Source organism: Carassius carassius, chromosome 10, assembly GCF_963082965.1.
Source record: "Carassius carassius chromosome 10, fCarCar2.1, whole genome shotgun sequence".
NCBI lineage: Eukaryota > Metazoa > Chordata > Actinopteri > Cypriniformes > Cyprinidae > Carassius > Carassius carassius.
In genome coordinates, this window is record NC_081764.1 from 26,005,950 (window position 1) to 26,020,112 (window position 14,163).

General features: G+C 40.3%; 1 pseudogene; it reads right to left on the reverse strand.

The window, feature by feature from the left end:
• Positions 1 to 715: 715 nt before the first annotated feature.
• The window catches only part of LOC132151420 (dynein regulatory complex protein 11-like), a 50,510-nt pseudogene continuing 37,062 nt past the window's right edge, over positions 716 to 14,163 (reverse strand).

The following is a 14,163-nucleotide window of genomic DNA, read 5'->3' on the forward strand; positions in this document are numbered from 1 at the left end:
ATAATCACTTTGAACTAACTGCACCCATGGCCATTTGACAATTATGTAGTTTGATAAACACAAAATGTCCAAATACTTTTTGTCTTAATTAATTAATTAATTAATTAAAGTAATTGATTAATTAATTAATTAAGGCAATTAACTAACAGTATTTAATTAAATAAATTGAATTTCAATATAAACAGTTTATCTATTATTTTATCAGTTAAAATCTATAAAATGATCAAATATTTTACCAATTCTATTTTTATAAACTAATTTTTCTGTAAAAAAACATAATAATAATAAATTTCATGAAAGATGTACTGTTCCCTTGTTTTTACATTTTGTTATCCGACACAATGACATTTTTACATTATTATATTTTAAAGTCTGACATTCAGATTGCAGTGTTTTAAGAACCAAAGTCAAACATAGAAAAAAAAAAACACCCCACAAAATGTACTGATTCAGCAACAAAGGAATGGATTAAACTTACTGGTAGACACACAGTTAGTGGACTCTCCTTTGAGAGATGTGCTAATGCCCTCTGCTGGTCACAAGAGAAACTGTGGCTGTGTTTGAATTTAGGCTCTGACTGGATGATCATGACCTGTGACCTGTGTTTTGGTCGTATAAAAGTTTAGAGCGTTCAATTAAAAATGAGCTTTTTCTTTCTCTTTTTAGTCTTCCCTTCCTTCCATTTCTTTTGTGATTTTTCTCCTTTTGTTGTCCCTTACTTGTGATCTCCCTCCTCCTCACTGGCCTTGGCTGCTCAGTACAGAATATACAAACATAATGTACACTCATTATACATATAGTTGGGTTCAACACATGCACCCTTCCAGAAAGCATCACAAAAAAACTTCCTTTAAAGACCTCCCCTTTTCTTTGTAGACAGGTCTTGCCTTGCAAGAGGGGGGCTCTTGGTCTGCTGGTTGAGGCAGTGAGAGTTTTGGACAGTTTGGATCACCTGAAGTATGTGTATATGTGTGTAACTTTAGAGAGCTCAAATCCAGCTTAGGGCCCAGCTGAGCACCACCTGCTTGGAGCAGCTCCTTTTGCAGAGCTAAACATAAAATTATTTATGTCAGTAACTTGAAATGTGAAAGCAGTCTCAGAATAAAATTATTAAACACACACAGATGTTTACTTACTAAATCTTGAAGCATTATCTGGCCCAGGGATCAAAATGATCTTCTTGTAAACTTTGTGGAAAGGTTTTATGTCTGCATCAAAAGATCTGCACGTCGGCCCCACCACTAACACACAGTCCTCTGGTTTAATAGATTTCAGGACCTTTGGCAGGATTTTCTTTAGTCTTTTGGCTTCCATCTAGAAATTAACAGAATGAAGAAAAGAAAACAACAGAGTTATACAGGGATGTTTTTTAGTCCAAAACCTTGAAATGTTTAAGCAATTGAGCACTTCTGGTTCTAGATTTTTTTTATGGGGTTTTTGGTTAAATGCCTGAAATAAAGCCTGTGGTCAACACAAGCTCAGTATGTTTTCACATATTATTCCACAACATAAAAATCAGTACCACCTTGTGATAAGTGAAAAGGCGACTGCGAGTCGCAAGTGGCTAAATGGAACTACAGAATCTATTTGGGACCTGTAGTGAAAAAATCCTATTGGGTTTTTGTTGACTGTATCGGGGTAATGCTAATTTCCAGGTTGGCCTACAAAAATATATCATCACTGCAGCACTCTATTAATGTTAGCACAGTGTATCTTCATTTTTAACCACAAGAGCTCAGCAGAGGCCACCTCGTCACATTGACAACAGCTTTAAACATTAACTTTGAATTACTATGAATGAAGGGCTAAACAAATGAAGAATAACACAGCTGATGGTCTGGTATTAGACTTGTATGCAGGGATGGGTTCAAAGTTATGTGTTTATTTAGTTAGTGTTCTTATGACTGTGAATGTAAGCTGACATGTTTTCCTCCTGCCGGTAGAGAAACCTCTTTGTCCAGCTTTGGAACTTTTTTGTAGAATGTTTTCTCAGCTTCGCCAATCCAAATAACTGAGGGCTGCAGCTGCCAAGCCACCTGCCAAAAGACGACAATGTTCCTCCAACGCAGGCCAAATGGTACAACCAAACAAACAATCATCTCAGCTCTCTCACTCACAAACAATCACTTATCAGCCAGAAAAGAAACAACACTGACTGTAATCAGAACTGCCCTCAAAACACATGGTGCCACATTAGTGAAGTGAATGCTTTAATAATATTTGACTGAAAACAATGCGTCCTGTTCACTAATAATTAACAAAGTTTTCTGTAAATAAATTATGTTCCCTCTCATTTTTGTTGTTTATTGAGTCAAACTTAATTTCTAATGGGCGGACCATTTAGCCATCTGAGCAGAAACCCCTCTCCCATGTACCAGAATTTTTTTTTGTTAAGATATTCTAAAAAACAAAACTAAATGAGTTTACAGTAACTCATTTTTTAATATTGGTAAGATATAGGCCATACCTTTACCCTCACTCTTTATGACCATTTTATAATTTAAGATAGTTATTAAATAAAATACTTAGAAATCATGTTATTTTCTGATCAAATAATAAGTGAAGAAAGAAATGTTATACACTGTGGCTGATATAAGTCAAATACTCCAAAATATAGCCAAGAACAGGGGTTTTCAAATTAGGGGGCAGCACGAGAGTTCTAGGGAGTCTGCACATAAAATAAAATAATTAAAATTTAATTTAATTGAAATCAAACTTATTTAGTGTGTGTATACATCTAAAAGACTATATAGATATGATCAGTAAATAATACTATTTTAGCCTTTTTTATATGTTATATTTTATATACATGTTTGTATGTATAGGTTTTCTGGTATTCTGCATGCATAAAATCTTCATACTATGCATTGTATACATAGTATATTCCGTAGTAAGAGTTAGTATACTATAATAGTATGTTTCTGCCTCAGTCTTGTTTTCTGACAAAAGTCAAATATGGCCTCTATGGGCCTCTGTATGTTTGGAAAGTGTCAAACTACAGTATTATAACACTTTTGGTACAGCTATGAACTTTAAATCTCTGTAAGTTCTTCTTTTATGATGTTTTATGATTAATTCCCTAGTGAATTAATCAGCACTGCATATTTCCACATACAACTTCTCAGATTCAGTTCCTTAATGAAAATCAATGGATTTGGGGATTGACTCCAGTTGAAATGCTGCACATTAATTTAGCAGTAATTCAAGAAAACACTAGCTCTTTTTCCCACATATCTTTGAGTTAGCCTTCGGGATTTGCGGATTTGTTTTAGTCTGATTTGTTTTTGGCATCCTCAGCAGCAACATCAGAAGTTATGGATTAGAAAGGAACAGTATACAAACTTACTTCTCTAAACCTTTCTCTAATGTTTGCATTGGGCAAAATTTAGTGATTCATCTCCAAATGACTTAAGCAAGCAGGAAGTCATGTTGGAAACTGGTTTTATTCCCAGCATGCATTAGGAGAGGTGCTGAAAGACCACTATCCAACACAATGCTGAGCGCAGAATCTTAGAATCCCCCTGCCACATCCTGTCTTGTTTATCTGCTGTACCAAATGCTCTCAGGAACAGTTCTTCAAGCCTGGTATTTCCCTTTCTTATGGCTACAATAATCTATCCTGGTGGGGAACTGCACAAGTTTCACAGCTCTTTATTGATATGAACTGTCTATGCTCTGAGATTTACTACTAAAGCTTTATTACTAAAGGGAAGAGGTAATGTGGGAATACAGTTTTGGCCTCCTAGTTTAAACAGGCAAGTTTATTTATGTACTGTAGAACTTCTTGAAATGTTAAACATCAAGTAAACAATGTCTTTTTAAAAGTATGACGTTGACACGGAGAGGAACGGTTTTCCAATTGCATTAATGTTTATGTTTGGATGTCATGCCAGAATAATTCTCATAAACAGAAAAACGTCCCACAAAGCCTGAAGTTTCACTCCATTTTAGAAGACGAATAGATGATGACAGCAGTCAGTCACATATGTTGATTGATCACCTTTTATGACACATGGACCTAATAAATCTCATGCAGTTTCAACATTGGTATCTTGGCTTTCTACATTCCTAGGAAGTATTTGGAGAGAGGCTTAGATGATTTCTCCTCACCCTGAAGACCATGTGCAGGAGGTATTGCAGTCCTGGATATTTGGCAATGGACCAGCATCTTCTTCCCAACACCTGCCGCCCCCGTAAGCAGCAGAGCCCTGATCAGGAGTCCTCTTTCATGGACACACTGCGAGCCTATGGAGACCAGAAGAGGAAGCAGTTAGTGTTCATTATAATATCATGTATCTTTTGTGTTCTAACCCAATGTTCCCATCGTCGATCTTGACCTCCTACACTTTTCTCATTAATTTTACTGACATTATTCTGCAATAATTCTGTATATCAGATTATAACCATTTGCACACACCAGTGGAATATGAGTAAATGACTAAAAGTCATCTCAAGAGTATTGCCAGATGATTTCCGATATAATATTGCTGTAACAAAGAAGGAAAATCCCCTTTGACTCCAGCTGTTTAGACTCTAATACAACTCACCCAATCATTCACTTATATCTAAATACAGGGAGGAACTGCCAACTCTATACTCATTTGATTAGGAAGTCAGATGTTAGCAAAGGTTGTTTGCTCTCGCTGCCGGTGCTCAGTAATAGAAGAACAATAGTTTAATGGCTCTCTGGGGCTAAAACACAGGTGGTGTGAGATCCTTCTAATGGATGCCGAGGTAAAAGGGCTCCAACTGGACAGAGCTCAGGATGCAGTGTGCGGGCATGAATGTGAGACCACACAGAAGCACAAACAGAAGCATACACAAACAAATGTCTACCAGTGCACACACAAACATCCGGCCACACACACACACACACACACACACATTTAGACAAACACATAACAGGTGCTGCGCAATATCAGGTCTCTGTTTTCACCAAGTGCCAAAAGCACTATAAAAGTATACCGGTGGTTCATATTTGATAACATTATATTTGAGTCATTATTCTCAGAATATCTTGGCATCCACCCATCTCTCCTTGCTGCATTCTTGAGAGTTCATGATAGAAGTAGCAATGTCTGTTTCATACTTTTGAGTTAATGAATTCCGTTAATTCACTTATATATATGTGCTTACTGGAAGGGAAATGAATAAAAACTTGTATTTCTGTTTGTTCATCATGAGATAAGAAGCAGGCATTGAGAGCATAGAAAGCACTGTAGTGTACATGAAATATTGCATATTTTGTACATGAGGGTATCTTATCCTCGCATTTCCAGCTCTTTTTGACATCTCAGTGATAACAAGGAAAGGTTGCCCTTTAAAGGATTAGCTCACTCAGAAAGGAAGATTTTATGAAAATGTACTCACCCTCGGGCCATCCACAATGTACTGTAGATTAATTAGTTTTTTTTTCATAAGAATGGATTTGGAGAACTACATCACTTGCTCACCAATGGATCCTATGCAGTAAATGGGTGCCGTCAGAATGGGAGTCCAATCTGATAAAACATTACAATAATCCATAAGTAATAAACACAATCCAGTCCATCAATTAATGTCTTGTGAATTGAAAAGCTGTTATTGTAAGAAACAAATCCATCAAGACATTTTTAATTTCAAATCGCTTACTGCTTGTCACTTTCTTCAGTAAACAAGTTGCCTCATCTGAATCAGGAGAGAAATATGCACAGGTCATGCACAGTTTATAAGAACTCATATTTTGGCCAGAAGCTATGGTATAAAATGAAAATCCCTTAATGATTGATTTGTTTCTCAAAACCACACGGCTTTTCACTCCACAAGAAGTTAATTGATAGACTGGAATCATGTCCATTACTCATGGATTATTGCAGTCTTAGGTGAGCAAATGTGGTAATGCTACATTTATCAATTTATATTTATTTTAAACATGTTCCAAATTAAAGAAACAGACTCATCTATATCTTGGATGGCCTGAGGAAAAGTACATTTTAAGTTGAATTTCATTTTTGGGTGAACTACTCCATTAAAGACTATAACCAGTAGGGGGCGATATTAACAGAAAAATCACCACTCTGTGCCATTTCATTAAGATTAAAATTAAAATGTTTAAAATCATTATCAATTGCATGCGTGGTATAATACTTTCTGTGCTTATGTGCATGTTATATTTTTTTTTTTAATAAAATTATAAAATTATAAAATTGTTTATAATGCTTTACTTGTGACTTTTTTTGTAGTTGAAAAATATAAATGAATGCAAAGCCAACACTGCAGCTGTATTTGTTCATTATATAAAAGTTAAAGTTGAAAAATAATAATAATACTAAGAAGATAATGAATTTAGCTATCAAGGTACAGTACCTGTATTTAATGAATTTCTATGTTGGCTAATGCTGGTTTATATTTATTTGGTGCTAGACAGGGTGAATTTTCATTTCATGCAGATTTTGGAAAATGATTAATTTGCTTTTGTTGTATTGGGAGCTAGTTTTTGTACTTGCAGTGTAGACACTTTTTTTTATAATGTGATGAGGGACGTCTGGAGAGACATCACACTCTCTTATACCACAGAGATCTTCAGAGATATACATGTGCCAACTCTTGTGTGTGATTATTTTGCAGTTGCTGAATGAGGTGTCTTGTTTTAGCACTGAACTCTGTTTATGTTGTAACCCTCTTCTGCCTAGGGCTACAGATCACTGAGGAAGAGTCTTACTCTCCCTGCAAATTGTTGGTTGTTAAGGTTAAAGCCCACCAGGACAGCGTGTGCATGATTTGCCTCGATCCCTGTACTGATCCCATCGAGCACAGGTTGGGTTAGTAAATGAGAAATGAGTGGTATGACGTGAATGTTGGTGTTGATCCTGTGATATGGGACACCAGGCATTGCTATGGCAATGAAGCATTCATTCCAGAGAAAGCTACCAAAGACCATGAGCTGCTTAGTCGGGTCAAGTACAGTTCAGATGAGCAGACAGAGTGCGTTCTGCACCTATTCTGACACACATAAACGCAACCGAGTGTATGGATCTATTAGAACCACTCCTGAACAATTTACGTGAGCCACTATAAAGTTTCCTAGAGGTTATTTAGTGCAAAAATATTCAAATATTATAGCTTCAAGTTGTTTGGTGCTTCATAATGAATCTGCATCAGTTTTGTCCAATTTTAGAAGAGATACTAAAAAAATTTAAAAATAAATAAAAAAAGTTTTTACTACAGGCACAAGTTAGAACAGTTTGATATATCGCATTACCAAATACCGGCACATTTCTAGTGTTGACTAGGCCTATAAGAGCTGGTTACATTCCCCCAGGGGCAGGATGCCATACAGTGCGATGAGCTGGCATGGGCTCAATATCTGCTTGGCGCAATGTTGTGACTAGGTAACTGTATTTGCCTAGAGAGACAAGGAAAAACTGCTTTACATATTCAAAGGGTTGTGATACAACACTGATCAAGTCGCTCAAGTCTGGACCCCTGGGCAGTGCACTACATCATAAAACATAATTTACACTTCTATATGACTGATTTTAAGTCTGATTTCAATGTCACGTGAATTTTTAAGAAACAGCAACACATGAAAACCACTGAAAGCAGTCTGTTAGTTGTTTTAGGAAAGACCCATCAATGTACAATAAATGTTCATGTCAAAGCTACAGCTCTGAGATTGGACTTTATGTACTTTATGTGATTTCGCTATACTAATTATTTCCAAGAATTATCAGCAGGAATAACAAAATGTTTAGTAAACAAATAACTTTAGAGGCAGTTTAGAGTCAATAAGTGTGACCACAGCCATTGAACCGGGACAAGAGTCTCTCTTTTCATGTAGCATTACACTGTGCCAGGAAACAGAGGGGAGGGAATGATTCTTAAGGGTGCCTTCAACTTCTTGTGCCAAATGAAGATCTAGTCTTTTCTGGTATCACTGACGGTGTGGACTATAAGATTTGACTGTACAATAATAATAATAATAATAATAATAATTATTATTATTTTTATTACATACATAAATATAACTAAGTTACAAAAAATGACAGTGAGGTTTTTTTAAATCATACATTTTCCAGTAAAATATATTTAAATGATCCATTTATGTAAATATGCTTAACTTTACGAAGTATAATTATAGTTCCCTTTCAGTCGGTCACGTTCTACGTTACGACAGATTGAGACTGACGAATGGGGTCTCACCCGAGAGCCCAATCACCTTCGAGTGGTAACAAAAAGAGCCAATGGTACACAGTGTACCTTGGTCTGCGGGATTTGCATCACGAACTCCACCCCGCTGTGTGGGTATATAAGGAGTAGCACAGCCAACTCGCACTCAAGCTTTCACTTCGGAGCTGAGCGCATAGCTTGCTGCTTTCACCAGAGTGTTTACAAGTGAGTCAGCTGGTGTTGGTGTGACGGTGCGATTCAGCGGTTCATCTGAGCTTCCTGCATTCAGCTCCTGAGTTCCCCTGAGCATTTCAAGATCACTGAAAGAGCTTTTTTCTCTCTCTTAAAGAGTAAACTGGTTGAGTTTGCATCTTTTTAAAGATGTCATTCCGCCCGTGTGTTTCTGGGTGCAGTCGATATATGGCTCCTTGTGACAGCCACGATCGCTGTGTCACGTGTCTGGGCTTTCAGCACGCTGAGACTGCATTAGTGGATGACTCATGTTCTTATTGCGCGGACAAGACCATCTCAGCGTTAAGATCGAGACTCGATTACCTTGAAAGGCATTGAGTCCCCTCTGCCACACCCTGTTCTAGCTCCTCTTCTCGTAAGAGGGCTACTTCGGCTGGTGGCCAGGGTGATTACCGTGTGGGCTTCCCCGATGAGCCAGCCTCCTCGGGCCACACCCCCCTGACAAATGCCGCAGCCTGTTGAGTTTCTGGATGAGTTTGCTGGACCCTCTCAGGTTCCTGACATCTGATTCGGGGCTCGGGAGGAAGACTTAATGTCGATTGCCGCATCACAAGGTGGGCAAGAGTCCTTGGGAGATGAGGATTCAGCTGTTTTGCCTCCCTAAGGAGTGCCAGTGTTGCCCGAGTCTGATTCCGAGCTGATGGCCATGCTTTCCTGGGCAGCTGAGAGCATCAGGCTTGAGTGGAATCCTCCACCCTGTCCCGAGCACTCGAGGCTGGATGACTGGTTCTTGGGGGCTGCTCGAGATGATCGCCAACACCCCCTGCTGGTTCCTTTCTTTCTGGAGGTGCACCAGGAAGTGACCAGTTCATGAAAGGCACCTTTAACTGCCCGAAACCGTTCTGGTGCTTCCTCCACCTTAACTGCCCTCGATGGCGATAGAGCCAGTCCCTCCAGCTGACATGAAATCCAGCTTTTACAGCCCCTACTTCATAGTACCCAAGAAAACAGGTGGGTTATGACTGATCCTGGACTTGCATGCCTTGAACCGAGCTCTTCACAGACTTCCATTCAAGATGCTAAACCTTCGTAAAGACACGGGGAGACAGGGACAACCCGAATGGGAGAACCTTGTACTGAAAAGCCTGCCCCTCGAAAGCAAACCGTAGAAACGGTCTGTGTCGAGGAAGTAGACTCAGTCGCCATGTTCGTGCAGCTTATGAATGAGCATGCGCAGTCACTGCTGAAATGCCTGAGACAATTCGAGGGCAAGAGAGCGGTTCCACTGAAACTCTTTCAGAGGCTCCTGGGGTATATGGCATCTGCAGTGGAAATCATACTGCTTGGGTTGCCCCATATGAGACTGCTTCAGCACTGGCTTCACGACCGAGTCCCGAGATGGGCATGGCAAGAGGGCACGCTCCGAGCCTTCACCCTCGTTTCTACGGGCTGGTGTTCCCCTAGAACCAGTGTCCAGACATGTTGAGGTGTCAACAGATGACTCTGCCACGGGCTGGGGTGCCATGTGCAACGGGCATGCTGCGTCAGGTTCCTGGACAGGACTCCGACTTCAGTGGCATGTCAGTTGCCTCGAGTAGCTAGCAGTATGGCTTGCTATGCACCACTTCAGGGCCCTGCTGAAGGACAAGCACTTTCTGGTCAGTACAGAAATCACTGCGACCGTAGCGTACATCAACTGTCAGGGTGGTCTATGCTCCCACAGCATGTCGCAACTCGCTCACCATCTCCTCTTGTGGAGTCAGAAGCATCTGAGGTTGCTTTGTGCCATTCACATGCCAGGCTCAATCGTGCAGCTGATGAGCTCTCACGGCAGCAGTCTCGCCCCAGGGAATTGAGGCTCCACCGCAGTCGGTTCAGCTGATTTGGAAACGCTTCGGAGACGCTCAGGTAGACCTATTTGCCTCTCCAGAAAATTCCCACCACAAGTTGTTTTACTCCCTGACCGAGGGCACCCTTGGCATGGACGCTCTGGCGCACAGCTGGCCGCTGGGCCTGCGCAAGTATGCGTTTCCCCCAGTGAACCTTCTTGCACAGACATTGTGCAAGATCAGGGAGGATCAGGAGCTGGTCCTCATGGTTGCGCCTTTTTGGCCCCGCTGGACCTGGTTCCCTGAACTTCCTCGTACTCCTCGCGACAGCCCCTCCCAGGCAAATTCCTCTGAGGGAAGACCTTCTTTCTCAGAGACGTGGCACCCTATGGCACCCGTGTCCCAATCTTTGGAACCTATTTGTGTGGGTTCTGGACGGGTCACGGAAGATTTAGGTACCTTGCCACCTCAGGTGGTATCTACCATCACTTCAGCTAGAGCCTTGTCTACCAGACACGCCTATGCTTTGAAGTGGAACCTCTTTGTCACTTTGTCACCCCTGGAGATGCCCGATCGGGTCAGTGCTTTCCTTTCTTCAGGAAGGGTTGGAACGAAGGCTGTCTCCTTCCACCCTGAAGGTCTATGTGGCAGCCATTTTGGCTCACCATGACCCTATTGATGGTAAGTCTCTTGGGAAGCATGATCTGATCATCAGGTTCCTGAGAGGGGCCAGGAAGCTCAATCTGCCTCGCCCTCAGCAAGTTCAGTCTTGGGACCTCGCAGTGGTTCTATCAGCACTACAGAGGGTTCCCTTCGAACCCTTGTTCTCGGTAGAGCTAACATGGCGCATGGCACCTTGCTAACAGATATCTGTAGAGCTGCAGACTGGGTGACACTTAACACATTTGCGAGATTTTATAATCTCTTTGTAGAGCCTTTGTCCTCCCAGGTACTCACCCCTTCGGGCCACTAAGGACCTGCTCGGTGTCAATTCGCTTGCTGCGCCATTCCACTCCACGGACTGGATGCGTGAGCTATTCCCCTCAGGTGAGTTTTTCAGTTCAGAACCCTGGGTTCCCTCCAGCACTGTTGATGTCCAGCACTTGCGTGCATGCACTATCGGTCAGCCCTGTGTGGGACTAGGTGCCTTCATGTGTTGTGATTCCCCTTTTCTGGGCAATCCCACATGTGTATTCCACAGTAAGTCTCTTTGCAGCATGTGTCTTTCCCTTGGAAAGCACCTTGCCAGCTCTGTCATTGAAACTTCCACCCTGCGGGCTGGTACCTCAGCGTTTATGTGTATCACCACTTCTCGGTTGATACCTGCCTTTGTAAGTCCTCCTGTGAGCAGGCAGCCAAGACTTGAGTGTGAGTTGCTCGCGCTGCTCCTTATATACCTGCACAGCTGGACAGAGCTTGCGATGCAAATCCCGCAGACCAAGGTACACTGTGTACCATTGGCTCATTTTGTTAACTCTTGAAGGTGATTGGGCTCTCGGGCAAGACCCCATTCGTCAGTCTCTTTCTGATGCAACGTCTCAGTTCCCTCCTTCAGGGAACGAGGGTTACATACATAACTTAGATGTTCTTCATTGTTCTATAAATTTTTGGTTCTACTTGATATACTTTTATACTTATACTAATTAAATCGCAGTGGATGCAGACAAAATGTTAACATAAGCTTTTGATTGCACAAAAGCTCAGAAAACACAACACAGCATGACTCATTCACTTGTCACCGTCTCTTTTTCAATGACATCCAAAACACATTGACAGGGAAGTATCTGATATGTCCATTAACATGACAGAGGCAAATGCACATATCTGATTCATTACAGTTATTTCCAGACCTGAAGCTGATCTGAGAATTTTGGAATTCATGTGCTTTTTTCCTACTTACATATTCGTGGGTCATATCCTATCTGTGCTACATGAAAAAAAACAAAAAACAAAAAAAAACAACAACAAACAAAAAAACCCATTGGGATACTTGAAGCATGTTATGTAAATGTGGCCTTTTTTGTGTGAATACAGTGGAAGTGAATAGGCACCAAAATGGTTTGGTTGCCACCATTTTTCAAAATATCTTCTTTTGTATTGCGCAAAGTAAAGAAAGTCATACAGATTTGGAATGAGAGGGTAAGTAAATAATGACATACTTTTAATTTTTGAATGAACTATCATTTGATTCAATGTGAAATTGACTAAATAAAACCCGTTTCGGGACAGACAGTTACAGAATATACAAGAATAAAAAGATGTGACTTATCTCAGTAATGATTGTGTTTGGTTTGGTTTTAACAATGTGATCTGACAACTTGACATGATTATGAAGCCTTCCATTACAAGCTCCTCAAATAGAGATTGTATGGTCCTAGAGGGAAGACAAAAAGAGACGTAGACAGAAAGTTAAGGAGAAAGAGCATAGCAAACAAGAGAGCAAACTGATCAGTCATGCTGAGTATCTGATGCAAACTTCTATTACATCACAACGTTCAAAGCCAGCCATGAATTCTTGTGCTCCAGATGGACATCCGCCAGTTAGCCCCCTGAACTCCAAACCCTACACTCACAATGCCTGAGCACTTTCCAAAGACAAAATCCCTATACTGCAGAACTCTCACAGTCCACTGGTGTCTAACATATTACATCTCCCAGTGTAAACAGTGGCAGGGGTCATATGTACTCTTTCAGCAATGATTAAACTACATTATAATATTCTTGTATATTATCCACCTTTTTCCTGATGTAAAAATGGGTGCAGCCATTTGTAAATTATATGGGTCTAGCTTCCGGTCTCATTTGCGTCCAGTTTGTTTTCCTGCTTGATATTGACAATTGATGTGTCCTATCATATTATTTTAATTTGTTATCTTAATTAAGAACACACTGGTTTTGTCAGCATTTGACCTCCTGTAGTTTGTCTCTGTGCCTCTAGAGGTCCCCTGTGTTCCCTTCTGTTTTAGTTCTTCTTTGTCTACTCTTGTTAGGGTTATCCAGGTCACCTGTGCCTTGTTTCTCTTAGAGTATTTTAGCTGAGTCTTTCCCTTTGTTTGATACTTGGTTTTTGAGTCCAGGCTGCGTGCTACCAGCTCTGTATTTACAAGTCCTTCCAAGTCTTTACATGCTACCTAAAGTAAGGTGTTCCCAGTTATTTGATTGTTCACATGCTCTAGTTTTGTTTTCTCCCCTCGTGGAGTTTTTATTTTCCCTTGTGGTTTTGTTTTCCCATTATCTCTCTTGTTATTAATTCCTCTGTCTGAGAAGAACTTTTGTTGGATTTCTGGCTCGCAAAGTCCTTTGTTTTTCTAGTAAACCAACATTGCCTGGAGTACTGCCTTGAGTATTTCAATTGGGTCCAACATCTCAGCCTCTGTGGCCTAGTGGCAGATCTCTCAACCACCACACCAGAGACCCAAGGTCTAGCCCGGCTCGTGACAGGTTTACTGCAAATAGTTTTACCGTATACTGCACGCTGTTATTCTCCTCGTTATTTACCTATAGCGGCTAATGAAACGGAAGTCTCATAGGCTTACTTCTGCGTTGAGGAAAAAGGTGGATATTTTTAACTTTTTTTTTTCTAAATCAAAGAAAATGTGGTTTAAGGTATGGAAAAGATATGAATATAATTATATATTCAAGAAGGGTAAGCCATAATGTCAATCAAAGTGTGCTTAGATTAGTGTCAGACTATAAAGAAAGTTTATTTTTCTTTTAACAGCAAGGCATATCTAGTATACAGGTCCTTCTAAAAAAATTAGCATATTGTGATAAAGTTCATTATTTTCCATAATGTAATGATAAAAATTAAGCTTTCATATATTTTAGATTCATTGCACACCAACTGAAATATTTCAGGTCTTTTATTGTTTTAATACTGATGATTTTGGAATACAGCTCATGAAAACCCAAAATTCTATTCTCAAAAAATTAGCATATCATGAAAAGGTTCTCTAAACAAGCTATTAACCTAATCATCTGAATCAACTAATTA